General features: G+C 40.2%; 1 protein-coding gene across 6 annotated transcripts in view; it reads left to right on the top strand.

The window, feature by feature from the left end:
• Positions 1-179: 179 nt before the first annotated feature.
• Positions 180-16,232, top strand: part of FAM49A (family with sequence similarity 49 member A) — a 53,122-nt gene continuing 37,069 nt past the window's right edge. For 2 of the 6 annotated variants that reach the window (XM_029965807.1, XM_029965805.1), the window contains exons 1-2: positions 180-253; positions 15,399-15,449. The gene's annotated coding sequence lies outside the window, so the exon portion shown is untranslated. The remainder of the gene's footprint in view (positions 254-15,398; positions 15,450-16,232) is intronic. The other 4 variants (XM_029965809.1, XM_029965808.1, XM_029965811.1 and 1 more) reach the window with 4 other exon arrangements.

Genomic DNA, 16,232 nt, shown 5'->3' on the forward strand with positions numbered 1-16,232 from the left:
GCATCGGGTGCGGTGCGAACCCCAGTGGAGGTTCCCCGCTTGGCCTCGCCCCAGCCTGGGGAGACGCTTCCCCAGCCACTGGCCCTCCTGGGTGGAAGTGTCCGGGTTGTCGCTGCCGGGGGGTGGTGCCGGAGTCGCCGCGGCCGCGGGGACGAGCAGCTCCCGTGCGGGGACCCGGCCCGGGGCAGTCCGGCCGGGCTCCAGCGCTGGTCCGGGGTCTTGGTCACACAGCGCGCCGCTGTTCGTGGCTGGAGTGAGTACTGGGGGGAGAAAGGGAGATTAAGCTTCCAACTTTGATTATACCGAAAACTTTCTGCTCCAGCTGCTGGTAGTTGCTGGATGGGGGGTGGCATAAGCGTGGTGTTTCCAGAGGGATGTACCTAGACGACAGATGAAAAACAGGCTCTGTAATGCTGCCTGCCTCTCTTTGGAATCGCTGTCCATGTTGAGAGGTGTTACAGTGAACAGATACCACGCTTGCATCCATTCTTCCTATTATTACTTTTTCCCCTAATTTGATTTCGAGACCGTTTAGCTTTAATTTTATTTATGTGGGGTTTATTGTGCTATGGTCTTGATAATACATGACGCCACTGTGTAAAATCGAATGCTCCATAATTCGCTGGCAACACAGCGAGGCTCTTAATTGCACAGGCTTTCAGTGGTGTTGCTAATAACTTGCCGAGGGTGCTGATGTGCGTTGGTTTCCAGCCTGTTCCTGGTAGACTCTGATTGTCGTACAGCCCATCTTTGTGCTCTCTGATTTTGTTTACCAGTTCTAAAGGCAGTTTATATGTGTATGGGGAAGGGGTAAGGTAAGGGGGACAGAAGTGTGTTTCCTTTGCTGCTTCTGTTTTGACCATCTGCAAGGTCAGAAAAAAATGAAAACAACTTTGGCAGTGAACTCTTAGGTGGGGAGATCTGGCATGAAATACTGTCGTGACATGAGGTTCCCTTGTGGGCAAAGATTTTCACGTGCTCAGCACAGCTCTACAAAAATACCCCAACTCCTATTACACAGGGAAGAACTGAGCTGATACTTCCCTTTTCGCTGTTATGGTAACTTTTGTGTTTTTATAACGGGTTAGGAAGACTGATACACCAGCAATGTACTTTTTAAAAGTAGTATAAAAAGATCAACCTTGTAACTTCTCATGTTTAAATATCTTTTCTGCTCTCCTGTTCTACCCCCACTCTCCCACCTCACTAGGCCCAAATTATAAACTAATAATAAACCCCTACTACTTCCTAGGGTAGACTTAAAAAAAAAAGTTTTAATGAAATGAAATTACAGGTCATGGGAATATCATGAAGGGTCTGACTTAGGTTCATAAAAAGCGTAAGGTAGCAATTAAGAATAAAATTCTTCAGCTTGAACAACTGTAGTATAGTTTATCTGGTCTTTAAGATTTCAGTCTATGTAAACTACAGCAAACATAAGCAAGGCTTTCTGGGTTACTGGTTTACAAGGTTACAAGGTTTTCTGAATTCTGGTTTCTCAAAGACTGTGCAATGTTTTATTGTATTGTGCTCTGTACTTTTTCAGTACCTTTCTGTGTTGTTTTTGCAGTGATGCATTTTTTTCCTGTGAACTTCTGTTCTTTATTAAAAACAGAAAATGAACAAAAAACAAGTGATTAAAAAGACAATGTATGCCAGTAATTAGAGTAAAAAAAAAACCTTGATTAAGTCAAAAAGGAAAACTGATGACCATCTTGGATACTACTGCATAGTTACTGTCAGCGGATGTCATTTTGCCATAATAGTGAGTCTATTAGAGAATTTTACAGTGCTGAGAAGATAATTCATTGTTAGTGTGCTTAGCTTGTCCTCATGACATCATTTTTGACACTGTTTTGTCAGGCTGAAATGTTTTGGCCTCAGCAGTATGGTAGCCTCACAAAGACATTGAGGATTTGCATGTGCAGTATGTTGCAGATTTGCACGTTATGTGTTATACAAAATGAGAGCTTAAAATGTCTGTCAGTAATATAAAATGTTATTTAGATGAATAACCATTCCAGTACTTTGACAGAAGTAATATTTTATAGATGTACAGATACTACAAGTAAGACCTCTTTAGTCAATCGTATTTCTATCTACTTTCAAATACCCTCCTAATTAGAGTTTTTAGAGAAACTGTAAAATATTTTTGTAGAGTCACTGGCATTCTTTAGCACTAGGTGCACACTACATGCAGCAGCACATGAACTTGATAATTCAATTCAGATTTTATACAAACCAGAAAAATGCTATTCTATATCCAAAACCTGTATACGATCCAGACATCATTAGGTCTGTTAAATCCCTGGAGACAAACTGACTGTCAATGTGACCTATAACATCAATGTACAGAGGCATATGCATGCCAGCAACGTATGTTGATTTGAAGGAGCTGAAAGCTTTTAGTGTTTCCCTTGTACTGAATTCAGAATGTATTTGGATCCATTTCAATATTACCAATCATTCTTTTAGCAGTGCTTTCTACTCATGTTATCTAGGAATGCAAAACAGTAACACTAAATCAGAGAAAACAGTTTGAGAGGCATGAATTAAAATACTTAATATATGGGGCAGCTTGAGAGCTACAAAAATGCAGTCATAAATTTTAATTTTGTTGTTTAAATTAAAATTGTAATAGAAGCTGCTATGCACTGCTGGGAATGATGATGAGAGCAACATCAGTGATGTGAGATGTACAGATCTGAATTCTTGTGAAGTACCAAGAATTTGCCATTCTTCTGCTTTCACAAAATTCCAATTCCCGCTTCCAATTAAAATGAAAGGTGTGTCTTATCTTTACTTACTGCTTATAGAAGTTCTTGGTTTAAACTGGTAGCAGTAGTGGATTCTACAGAAAAACTAACAGTAATAGATATAGGACAAATACCTTTTAGGACAGATGTGACCCAGTACAGCACAGGTGCTTGAAAGATTTTTATTTAGTATTGTGGATTTAAAATGTTTAGAAATAATGCCAACCATGAGATTTAGTTAAACATCAGTCAGCCTTATCTTTACTCAAGAACAGTTACTTTTGCATGCTAGCAGTTGAAATACTCTTGTCTAATTTATGAACTTCTCAATAGATTACAAAACCAGTGCTCTCTGGGACTTCTGTTTGCCTTTTTTTTTTTCTTTATCCATAACAACAGTACTTCTGTAGCACTGTTCATAGTGGACAGGTTGACTTTTAACATCATGGTTTGGATAACTGGCAGTGCAAAAGGTGAAGCTAATGCGTAAGTCCCAGGCTTATTTTTGAGTAAATCTGTGTAAGGAACTTATGACATTTGTAACATGTGAAAAGTTAATTTTGAAGGTTCCAGTAGCCTGGTGGAACCTTCCAGTGGTGTTATGTGTCTCTCTGTGTGCTGGTCTGGTTTGGTTCAAGACTTAATAAATATAATTCACAAGCATGTGTCCCTCAGGCATGTTGAAGAGCATCGATATGGCGTGGGAGTTGTCATGTCTAGAATGTGGCATGGAGCATACTGGGATCTTGAGTTTGATCCTATTTGTCTGTGGTGAGCTCTGGATGACAGAGTGCGAGTTTTCACAATTTAATAACACTGGAGGTGGTTGGGTGTTTTTAAGGGGATGTGTAGACTTACACTGACTGTACTCTCCTGTATCTCTCTGATACACATAGGTTTAACTTAAAATTTAAATAGTTGTTAGAAGCTTTTTTATATATAATTTATGGGATTTGGGCAGAGGGGGAATCCTTTTCCTTGCTGTATTACTGCCTGAATTCATAAATTATTTGAGTGGCCTATTTTACAATTAGATGCCTCAAAGCTAAGGTTGATGGTCTTAAAGCCCCTGTCTGAAAGCACACTTTTCTACATTTTTTACTGTGAAGAAAATGAGATGCACAGAGCTTCATTTCTGCATCCATCCAGAGCTATTACCAGAGACTGTTCTGGAGAGTGGCATCTCTCTCCTGCCTCACTGCATTTGGCATCCAGAGATGGAAATGTTTCCTCAGGATTTGAAAAGCCTGTTTTGCTAAGAAATAAATGCATTCTACCTCAAACCTGAGGTAGAAGCATTTGCAGTGATGTTAATCTCTCTTTGTTTGATGTTGCATTAGTTGCATCCTGTACTCATTAAATATGATGCTTGATTCTCTGTCCTCTTTTCAGCTTTAAGTACCTTTAGCTAACATCACCTTCTTCCCAAGAGAGTGCAACAAGCAGCGTGTCATAAGGTGTCCTTTATTTCACCTGCAACTGTGTTACTTTGAAAAGCACCCCAAACAGTAATTAGGCCAGAGGGAGAGTGACTCCTGCCCTGTGATTAAGGCATTCAGGTGAGGGAAATCTGGTTTCTATAGGTGTTTCATTGTTTCATCCAGTGAATATTTTTCCATTTCATGGCTTCAGCAGGAATAATCTTAGGACTGTGGTTTAGGGCACTACCCTGGTGTGCAGAAATGTGGTTGGGAGCCAGTCTCTCAACCTGAAAAGAGCCTACCACCCACTTTTACTTCCTCTGTGGTTGCTTTCCTGATGCTTTTAAATTGCTCGATGGTGCTTGGGGGCATGCTCCTGCTCTCTCATCCGAAACTTCAAAATTGCATGACTCCTTTCCTCAGGAGCTTGTGAAAAGAATAACTTTGTATCTTGATACTGGGGAGGCCTGAGGGTTTTACAACCCTTTTTAATAACATTGGTACCTCTCGAGCCTCCAGGAATAGGAGACATCAGTTTAAGGTACAGCCTTCAGAACTTTGTTACTAAATGGTTTTCTGCTTACTATCCCAGTTATCTTACTTTCCCTTACCCAAATTTGTTGTAGCCATGCTCAAAATTCTCCTGTTGAGTCCAATTTGTGCTTCTAGACTCATATGGACTAATAAATCTAAGAAGAGTATAAATTTGGGGGGTGGAGTTGGAGGCCAGAATTTGGCAAGACTGAGGACTCCAGGAGAAAGTCTTTAGTTTGAGTTTAGAACACAATTTGAGTCCAGTTTAATTCAGTTGTCCAGTGTAGGTGCCTTGTCCTTGATGAGATGCTGTACGACATCCATCACATCTTGGTGCAGATGTGAGGCCGCCAGGAGACCCATGTCTTGCATGGATCCATGTCCTGTAGCGCCTGCCAGTAAGGTGGGATATTTTAAAACAGCTGAATACTATTTGCTTCTGCAACTGAACTGAGCTCAGTAGTGTCCTAAGACTATTGTTGCCTAGGCTGAATGTAGTTAGACTAAGAAGTGGGAGGAAGGGCTTGTCTTCTTGTTTTTCAAAGATAACCTGCTTTCTGTTTTATTTTCTTTATTGCGAGTGTATTTAATACCTAACTTGATCATTATAATTTTCATTTTGCAGCTGCCCCAGATTAAATCTGGAAGGTTAGCTTGAGTTAATGGCTTTCTGGGAAGAGGGGGAGAAAGTTCATCTTCTGGTTTCTCTCATGCATGTTAATAGTGGTGTGGAGCTGTGGGGCAAAAATTCATTACTGTTGTTAGCTGGTGTGGAAATGCTGAGTGATGGTGCCACTTACAGAGCAGAATTGGTTTTGGAGAAGAAGGAAAATTCTCTCTGATAACTGATCTGTATGATCCTCTCTCCAGTAAATTGATTCTAGAATTGTGTTTAAATAGCTTTCATGGGAGATGTACAGTGGTATTTATTTAGTAGAGGTGATCTGCTGGTCCTGATTTTTTGGAGGGGATTCCTATAATGCTGTGGAAACTGAGGAGGGAAGCAATGGCGGAGGAAAATTCTGTAATAGTATTTCTCAAGAGTTGCTCAGACCTGTTTAGATTTGAGAAGGCTATTAAGGCTGTTAAATTTGTTACATTTGTTTCCAGGAATAGTCTAATTTTGTCTCAGTTATACTTTCTCCCACCCACACATATATGGTCTGACTCCATGTACTGTATAGCTCTGCAATTGCACAGTGCTCTGCTTCAAGGATCATCTGTAGGCAGTTGGTGACTCCTTCAGATAAAGATTTCATGATGGACGTTGGCATCTTTAGAAGATTCTGGAAATAAGTCTGTAATCCTCTCCCTAATCCTTGATGGTGGCAGAGGAATTTGAATCTGCTAATTCTCTGTTTTTCTTATGTTTTTATTATTAAAGCATAAAAGCCCTGTAGGACTGGAGCACTTTCCTCACCCTCTCACAAGGCTGTGCTTCAGCAGGGCTCTGTAATACCAATTACTGTGGGGGCAGTTTGCCATTCCAGATGAGATCATGATGGGGATGCTGGAAAATGAATCTTTCTCAAAATGTGTTTTATGCTCTGAATACTTGAGAGATTCTGTTATAGTGTGATATTTAGGTCTATGGGGTTTATATTTTTAATTAGTGAAAAGATTAAAAAATCCACTTAAAATTTGCTGTCAACATCTCTTGTATTCAACAGGAAAACAGAAAATAATTCCTGATCTTGAGATATTTTGGGATTGTGTTGCCTGTAGAAGTGATTGGTATTTCTGCAACTAGATAACAGTGCTACTTTTGTTTATTTTATTTTTTTCCCAAAAGACCAGGGGAGAGCACATGTGTTAGAGGCCTTAGATGTATAGATAATATATATCTATTTTTTTGTCCATTTTTATACCGTGAGACACAAAATGATTGGGCTCCAACTACTTATGCCTTTGTTTTACTGAGGTTTTGATTCATTAAGACACAGACAGTATCATGTTGTCCTTTACTGAACTAAAAGTAAAACTGCCAAAAAAAAAAATCCCCTTTTGTTCTGCTGCTGAGGAACACTGTGGGCTGCCAAATCCTGACAGTCTGAGTCACCACAATTGTAATAAAGTGTTTGTACTTTGGCAGTTACTGTTATTCAATGTCTTCTAATTTATAAGGCAAAGGGACACCTACAGATTAAAATACTATTTTTTAAAGAAACAGTCCATGTTTATAATGAAATAACATTTGTCAATAGAGAATTAAATACATTCTTGAAACACTTCAAAGCTTCCAAGGAATAAATGATTAATCTTTAACAGTAAGGAATATATACATTATACATATATTTTTAACAAAAATTCCATGTTCTGTGTAAGAGTAGTGCTGGACTTCAAAAAATGATGAGATTATTTTACTCTGCTGTTTTGGCCATCTGATCTGACCTGATAATGATCTGATAACCAGGGAGACTGTTTCCTTCCTTAAAAAAAAAAAAAATGTTTTAAGGACAGGGCCTCTGACCCTGGAAATGCTTATCTGCATTTTAACTTAAATGCGTGGGCCATGACCCAGCAAGCATAGCTCATGTAATTGAATTCAGTTGTTTTCATCATCACTCCCAAATAAAGTAGTCAAGTTGTAATAAGTTGTAATAGTCAAATTAAGTTGTAATAATCAGATAACACTAGGAATGACTGCACATAAACAGCTGAGGGAAAGCAAGGTGGCTCTGAGTGGAGGATGGGTACCTGTAGGACTGACAGGTATGTTCCCAGACTCCACAGCAGGTGTCCCACGGGTGGCCATGTGTACACAATGGTGATCTGGCTGATGGATCCTGTTGCCTGTGCTTGGACAGGAGAGGGGAGTTCTTACAAATTCTTGATCCCATCACCTACACATGGAGAGGAGGTGGGTTTCTTTACAGTTTCTCAGTACGGTAGATGTTTACGGATGGGAGTCCTCATGTTGTCTGGTATTGGTTATTGGGGCAGAAACAATGATTTCTTTCTTTCTATTGATAAAATAACAACAAGGCTTTTATTCCTTTTTTTTTGCCTGATACATAGGGAATTTTGTGTATCATTTACCTTTCCCTAAAATTGAGCTAATGAGATTTCCACTGTTCTCTCTCTCAAAAAAAAAAAAAAAAAAAAAAAAAAAAAAAAAAAAAAAACAAATTTGCTGAGTTGGATCATGAATAACTTTCCCTGAATCTGTCTTGTAGAGCAGCTGAAGAGAAGGACCAAGCTGGGTGTGGGTGGTGGGCACTGGGGAGGTGTGGGACACGTGGAAATTCATGCAGCAGAAAGCACTATAATTTTAATTGCTGCTCAGTGTCACACTATCACTACAGCTGTTTCCCAAAGAAGCACTTTGCCTGCTATTGACAGGACATGCACACAAAGGGAGGAGATGGTAGATAAGCAAATGCAAATATATTATATACCTTCTATCCTTTGGTTTTTAATACATTCTGTAGTAACGAGTTCAGCGTGAAACACTCAGTGACATGTAATTATATATGCATTAAGTGGCAGTTGATTCATAGTGTCCCTCTTTCAGGGTGTATATCCATAATGCACCGAGGTAGGGATGAGTGAGGAGTAGAACAGCTCTGAGCTGCTTGATTCATGTGGCACTGCAGTCCTGCTCGGCTGCTGACTTCCTTTCTCCTTTTTTTTTGCCCATAAAAGGAGAAAAGTGCTGCCATATGACTTGCTCTAGAGAGAATCACAAGACGAGGTGGCGGGGGGGGAAGTTATTCAGGTAGCTTTGTTTCTTGTACATGGTACAAGACATTCTGCTTTCCGTGTTTTAATGTGGTATTGCTAGCAAAGCATGTGGTAGTATTTCCTTCAGCTGACATTGAAGTAAAACATTTCATTCTTTTAATAACTTCTCTTTTTTTTTTTTTTTTTTTTTTTTTTTGTTTTCTGCACGGATGAAAGATTCTAAAGGGAAGCTGGATATAAATGTGTTTGGAAAGGAGATAGCCCCAGTTCCTAGGGATTAGGCTATCCTTCAAACCTGCAGACACTTTCCTGCTGGTTGTTAAGGAATGACTGTATGTGGTATTCTCCCATCTTGTGCCAGTGACTGTAGGTAGACATGCCTGAATTCATTGCTTAATTTTGGACCGTTAAAAAGCTTCATCTCCAGCTTTTCCAGCAAACAGACTAATTGGGTGATTCTCTGAAGACTTGCTCAGAGACCAATATCTGAATAACTCTGTGTCTTTACGAGAAGTCCATGAGCCTGCTTACTCTGCAGTCTCACAGTGACTCTTGGTGTACAGTAGGGCAAGAGTTGCCTGACTTCCTTTGGTATATTCTGAGAAAAAGCACAGCCTTGCCACTAATGAGGGTCACATTTTCTCCATAGAGCAAAGGCAATTAACAGCTCTAAATGAGCTTCTAGCATGGGTGGTGTGTGATGGGCTCCTGGTTCTGCCAGCACCAGGATGGTCAGCTCCAACCATGCTGCCAGCTGATGTCCTGCGTGTGTGTTCAAAGCCATCTCTGAGTCGATGATTCACAGTATTGATCAGCTTGGGTTTAGTCAGCCTTGTATGTTCCCTTTATTTACTGATGCTGTGAAACGATTTGACATGGGGGCACGTAAATCAGCTGTCTCTCTTCTTGCTCAGCCCAACACAAGATGTTTTAGAAATCACAGCAGAATGGATGTGTCTGTGTAAACCAGACTTTTTTCTTTGACAGCTGTGAAAAGTGGAGATCTTTGACCCAAACATTTACTTTCATATGAAATGAAGCAGTTTGTCAAGGAGCCCAAAGGGAGCTGGAGAAAATTAAGATCTTAATGAGCAGTCCCTTTTCTGGCATCACCCTTTTCTAGTGTCGCTGTAGGTATCCTGGGAACAAAAGAAAAGAATCATACTAATTCTGGATCTAAAGTAATTTTTTAATTTTTCTTTTTAGCTGTTGCTTTGTGGTTTTTTTTCACATCAGAACTAGGATGTAGGCCAAGATCTGTGAAAAACAGATGTCTGTCTCATGCCTCCAGTGTTATCATCACTAGGATTTAATAAATTTGTTGATTCACATATGTGGGTGGGCTTTTGGTTGTTTTTCTCGAAAGATCTGATGGTTTTTTGGTTAATTGGAGTGATGGTCTTTAGTTGGGTGTTGACATCACTGTTGAGATAAATTTGTCATTTTTCATCTCTTTGGAAGACTGAAATTGTACCTGTAGTTCAAGGCACTATGATTAAAGTATTCCTGGGTAAATCAGGCTATGGGAGTTCATCATATGGGACTATTAGGTTGAGGCAGGTGGTTATTAGATGGATGATTAAGTGAACTCACTGGACCAGATTGGCAGCCAGTACTCCAATGGTTATAAATGGGTGGTCAAAGTTTGACAGAGTAATAAGCAGTTTTGTCAATACTGTGGTGAATTGACCCTGTCGGGGTGGTAGGTGCCCACTGAAGCTGCTCTATCACTGACCTACTCAGCTTGACAGGGAAGAAAAAACATAATGAAAGGCTTGTGAGTCGAGATAAGGGCAGGGAGAGATCGCTCACCAGTGACTGTCATGGGCAAAACAGACTCCGCTTGGGGAAATTAGTTTGACTTAATCAAATCAGAGTAGGATAATTAATAATAAACTCAAATCCTAAAACACCTTTCCCCCATCCCTCCCTTCTTCCTGAGCTCCACTTCATTCCCAAATTCTCTGTCTCTTTCCCTCAAGCTACACAAGGGGGATGGAGAATGGGGGTTGCAGTCAGTTCAGCACACCTCTGCCACTCCATCCTCCTCACACTCTTTCCCCCTCTTCCAGCATGGGGTCCCTCCCACAGGAAACAGTCCTTCATGAACTTTTCTAATGTGAATTCTTCCCACAGGCTGCAGTTCTTCACAAAGTGCTCCAATGTGATCCCTCCCTCAGGATGCAGTCCTTCAGGAGCAGGCTGCTCCAGTGTGGGTCCCCTGTGAGGGGACCTGCCAGCAAACCTGCTCCAGCATGAGCTCCTCTCTCCATGGGTCCACAGGTCCTACCAGGGGCCTCCTCCAGCATAGGCTTCCCATGGGGTCAAAATCCTTTGAGCATCCATCCACCTCCTCTGGAGTGGAGTCCTTCTCAGGCTGCAGGTGCATCTCTGCTCCCTCGTGGATGCCCATGGCTGCAGGGACACAGCTGCACCACGGACTGCAGGGGAATCTCAGCACCTCCTGCCCCTCCTTCTGCACTGACCTTGGGATCTGCAAGGTTGTTGCTCTCATACTCTCACTCCTATCTCTAGCTGCTGTTCTGCAGCATTTTTTTTCCACCTTTGTAACTGTTATCCCAGAAGTACTGCACCATCGCTGATGGGCTCGGCCTTGGCCAGTAGTGGGTTGTGTCATCCTGTCCTGTTTCCCCTCCACCTCACTCCTGCTACCAAAACCTTGCCACGGAAATCCAATACACAATACCCTTACACTTTTAAGACAAGAAGGTAAGCTGAATTGAGACTTAAGAACCATCATCTTTAGGTCAGCAGCTGTAAAAGGGGTGTATGTTTTTGTACTGTCCGGATGACTTTTTGGTACCCCATGACACTGCACAATCACATCTGTACAAAGTTTTACACACAGTAATTTTTGCCAAGTATAATATTTACATTCAGATTTGCATCATGGTAGTTTTCTTTCCTTTGGAAAAATTTTTTGTGCCTCTCTTGTGTTTACAAGAACTTCTTGCTTATGTTCTTTTTTGTGCAAAATAAGGGTAAATGTTTCTGATTCAGGTTTGCATTAAATTTTTTAAAGTTGGGATTTCTGACTTAGAAGAGAGAAACAATTTGTGAAGACATATATAACTTTGTGAATTATTGAAAAAAACACAGATTTGTCCCAAAAATGCTGATCTTGATACGGTGAATTTCTTCCTTGTTCATCACACTGATGTGGGTGGGGTTTGGAGAAGCAGAGTTTCAGCTGCTCTGCATTGGGATGCTGCTGGTAGAGCTATGCCCACTCTATACCAGCTGACAGTCAGGGCCAATGTTCTGCTGGCAGCAGTCTAGGCTTGCCGAAATTAAGAAGTCAGATGCTCATGTTTAGTCTGCCTGAACACATTAAAAAACTGCAAAAACCTAGAGTGTAAATTTTCACGTGTGCTGCATATAATACATGCAGAAACACAAATGCCCAACTGTTACATGTTTATATTGTTCTGTTCCCTTGGTTTGAAAGCAACAACCACCTAGGTGAGGATGTGATATTAAAGCTAGAAGCTATAAAGCCTGGAAAAGGTGACCTGTTAATTCTGAAATGCACGTGTCTGCTTATGGAATTAACTTCTAAAAATGATATTCTCCAGAAGCAGCTGGGTACTGTATTTGTGATGCGTGTTCATAGTAGGAACTAAATAAGGAGTGAATATGGCATGCAACTCTACTGTTACATTTTTAGTACTGCTCATGACACGGTTTTGTCCTGTGCCAACTAACACTCTCACAGATAATGCCCAAGCATAGTTCTGGGGTTAGGAGAGAGATGGACCATTTCCAAAAGGCTGTTTGGATCTGGCCAGGCTGTTTTGGAGGAACAGGATTTTAGTTGTCCAGCTACAAGCTGTACCATGTTTGTTGGTTCCAAGCCCAGAGCGTGGCTGTGTGCCTTAGTCTGTTTTATTTTCTGACATACATGTGGCCAAAGATCCTGCTTTCCAGGAAGCTGGGATTCAGATGCTTCTTTGGGAAGGCAATGGCAGCATTGTCTTTGAAAGGTAGGAGAAAAAAATCTTTCAAACCTGGAAGTGAGAGGCTGTGTCTGGAAAGCAGGAAAAATAATCCAGAGCAACTTAACATCGTAGAATAATTGAGTTTCACAATTTTTTTGGTAAGACAAACCCCAGGGAATATGCAGGTATAATCAGCAACTTTGAAAACAATTGCTTAAAAAAATATATGTATTTTTTAAGAATTATGGCCTGGAATTTTAAATCAAAATTAATAAATTCAGTGTAAGCAGATGGCATGTACAGTGTCCTCAACCAAAGGATGTATATCTTGGCAGTAGAGTAAAATTTATCCCTGACCTAAGCTTTGCCTTCTGTTAGCTAAAGGAGCAGCAGCAACCTACTAGTGCAAACCTGAGTTGGCATGATCTTTAGGTTTTCCCTGGGGAATCCCTGTCTTAAGCAAATGTCTCAGCCCTTTTTTACTAATTGGCTGTTTGCCTTTGTCAAGGAGATGCAAGCCTAACCTTATATTTAGCAAAAACTGAAGGGTGTGAAGTTTTGTGTGTGGGTGGTTTTTTTTCTTTAAGCAGTGTTAAAGGTATTAGAGTCCTAATGACTTAACAGTGTCTGGTCCAACAGACAACTCAAGGGTTGACTCTAGTCTGTGGAGCACAACCATCTGTCTCACCACCTTCCTTCTGCAGTACTTGAGGAATAGCTGTTGGGATGGCGTAGGCGTCCTGGTGAACATGCCATATATTCCTCCACCTGGAAGTGGTCCAGTGGTCAGGAACTAAGCTTCCAGTCCCGGCATAGACAGTGACAGGCTAAGTGCCATTCCTGCACTGGGAATTCCTGCTATCTGGTGCAGTTTGTGGTATGAGGATTGCGTGGGGAGAGAATCAAAGCTCAGGTCAGGATGCTTTAAGGATGAGCTGCCCTGAATTACCTGCATTACCATCAACATCATTTGCATCTTTCTGCATAATATTTATATAGTAAAGCTTGGTAATAAAGGTTTTAATGAGTCTGTGCTTTTTCAGTATATACATTGATAAGTGTGTTTAGCTGCTACTCCTTTTTTATTTTTTGTATCTTAAATCAGAATATAATTCTTTGCTTGATTTTGGAACTTGTACTTTCTAGTTCTTGGGTAAAGGACTTCAAAAACATGAAATAATATTGTGGTTGCATAGTTAGGATTGAGAGTCTGGCCTCTGACACACACTTCATCTTATTTAACTCTTCTGTTTTGCCTTTGAACTACAACATTACGTAGTCCATTCTGTAATGCGGCTTCACTTAACTCTTCATTTGCAAATAGAATTAATTTAGCATCTTTGCTATTTATGCTTCATTGAATACTGATCGTACAGCCTTAATTATTTCTTACACAGCAGGAAACTTTCAAAATAGCAGCTGTGTTTTTCCTTAAGTCAAATTGGTTGTGAACTACGACTGCTCAAATCCCTGGGTGGATAATAAGCTTTACTCCCAGCAGGTCCCCCAGACTACTATGCTGAGGGAACCAAACTGATTCCTGTGTTTTATTGTATAAATGCATTTTAACTAGGGATAAATTGACTTACTGGATGTTACCAAAACATGAAAAGAGAATTTTTTCTTCCATGTTAATATGTGATGGTTTGCCTCCTTGTTGATATCCTTCCCTTAAGGCAGCATTAAGGTTTTGCTAAGGTTCCCAGAGTGTCTTATTTCTGTCCATTTTTATCTTGCTGATGTTAAGGAATGATTCCTTTCCTTTCTTTCTAACTTGCAAATTCTCTCCAGGAGAAGAGCGCTTGCTCATAAATTTGTTTCTTTACCCTTGCAACAATGTTGCAAGAAGTGTCTTTATATTTATTTTATAAACACATTAAAGTGTTCTTCCTCTTCATTCTCCTCAGCTTTCCTATGGAAAATTCTGATATCAGTCTTGGGCTCTTTATCTCCACTTCTAAAGGAATATTCCTTTTTAAATACCTGAAACTGGAAACTTGAAACTTTGCAGAGTGGTTTATCCTCTTTCCCCTCCCATGGCACTTGCTCTCCCACTCAACCACATCTCTCTCAGTCCAAATGCGTTACCTCAATGAACTGGCCTTGCAGCCCATTCCACACAGTTGTTGTTTGTGAACAAGAAGTGCTTCCTGGCATCACCTGGTCTTTTTTTAATGCCCATTTCATACTGGTTTATCACAATAACTCTGTGAATTGGACTGACATTGTTCTTAGATCCCATTTGATCTTTGTGTTGGTTTGATTTTGTTTTATACTGAAATTTGGATATCTGTGATAAATTCCTTAAAAGGTTTAAAAGCAAGCTTCCAGAATGGAATGTGTATTTTGTTAAAAATCTAATTTAGTCCTAGCTTCTACTTAAGTTGTGCTGAGGGATAGCCGTTCTGTGTAAGTTGCAAAGTTTTTGTAATTTTATGATACAGTTAAACAGGAGATACTCCTTGATAGTTGCTGGTTTTTTGTTTCCAAAATTTAGTTTTTCTATATAAATTTAGTTAGTGCTGGAGTTCCTAAGTCTTTCAGACCATCACTGTTGTTGGGTCAAGAGGGAAGTGGACATGTTTTCATATACCTTGAACCAGTAAATGCTGTAAAAATCAATGATATTTAGAGCTGGTTTTTGCAACCCAGTCATGCCGGAGGGTCAGAAGTTGTCTCTTACTACATAACTCCTCTGCAGGAAAAGTGGTATTTCTGCGTTCTGTGAGGTGCTGCCAGCACTTTATCCTGAGGTGTTCCTGCTTTGCCTGTTCTCTGATGCTTCTTTCCCATCTTCTTTCCCATGTAAGATGCATCACTCTTCAGGGTGAACTTGGTGTCCTAAACAGTTCAGTCTGTACTGAGAGACTGACTGACCTTTTACTCTGGGCGTAACACGCAGTAGAAGATACCTTGCAGGAATATTCTTTGTTTTTGAAAAAAAGGCAAATTTAAGGCATTTAAGTAACTTTTCTGATTTTTACTTAGTAATTGAAACAGTTTCATTAATAACAGTCCTTTTAAACAACTTTTAAAATCCACAGATTGCAGCCTCTGTCTAAATATCAGGAAGGCTCTGGGTCATCTTCAACAAGGTAAGAGTCAACTCTGGTACTTTCAGTCTTGCACAGAACAGCTGTCTAGCAGATTTGAATGTCGTCAATGATAAATGAACACTCAGCCACCCTTGAATGCCATCCTATTATGTAGTTTTACTGTTGCACCTAACTGGTGCTTTAAAAATGCTATCTGGACATAATATTCTCGCCTTGGGGTTTTTATTTGTTTGCCTTTCTTATTATGGAATAACAACTGAGAATTCTTCTTCCCATGTACTTTTTTCATTTACTCCACTGTTTGTTTTGAGTTGTTTCACTGTTATTGTTCTGGTCTGTGTAAACCCTTGGGACAGAATTGGCTTAGGCAGAGAGCAGAGTTTGTTCTCATCCCTTTTGAAGTCATGATTGTGTGATTTTTACAGGGCTTCTACTGCCATTTTTTCCCCCAAATCTTCACTGAGTTCCCATCAAACTCTCTGAAATATAAGTTCTAAATACCTTCCATTGCTACAGAACTGGAGAGAATTTGCAGCCAGCAGCAAAATAAAGCAATGCTGAAAATAGACATTTTTCCCCTAGAGAAAGGGAGTTCCCTGACTTGACCAGCTACTAATTGGTACAAAGATTTGTTTACACAGAGGAGCTGTTGCTAATTAGTTCCCTGTGTGGGTGTTCTACTTGGGAAATTAGTGTTACATTTTGATTTAATTTAATCTGCTTTTATAATGAATTGTTATAATTTGCAGTAAGGAACGTATTTTTAGGAAAAAAACCAATCTGCACCGCATCACCCTTCCCCTGAGTTTCAAAAGATAATTC

Source organism: Manacus vitellinus, unplaced genomic scaffold (genome assembly GCF_001715985.3).
Source record: "Manacus vitellinus isolate BGI_N305 unplaced genomic scaffold, ASM171598v3 scaffold_11_pilon, whole genome shotgun sequence".
NCBI classification, from domain to species: Eukaryota; Metazoa; Chordata; class Aves; order Passeriformes; family Pipridae; genus Manacus; species Manacus vitellinus.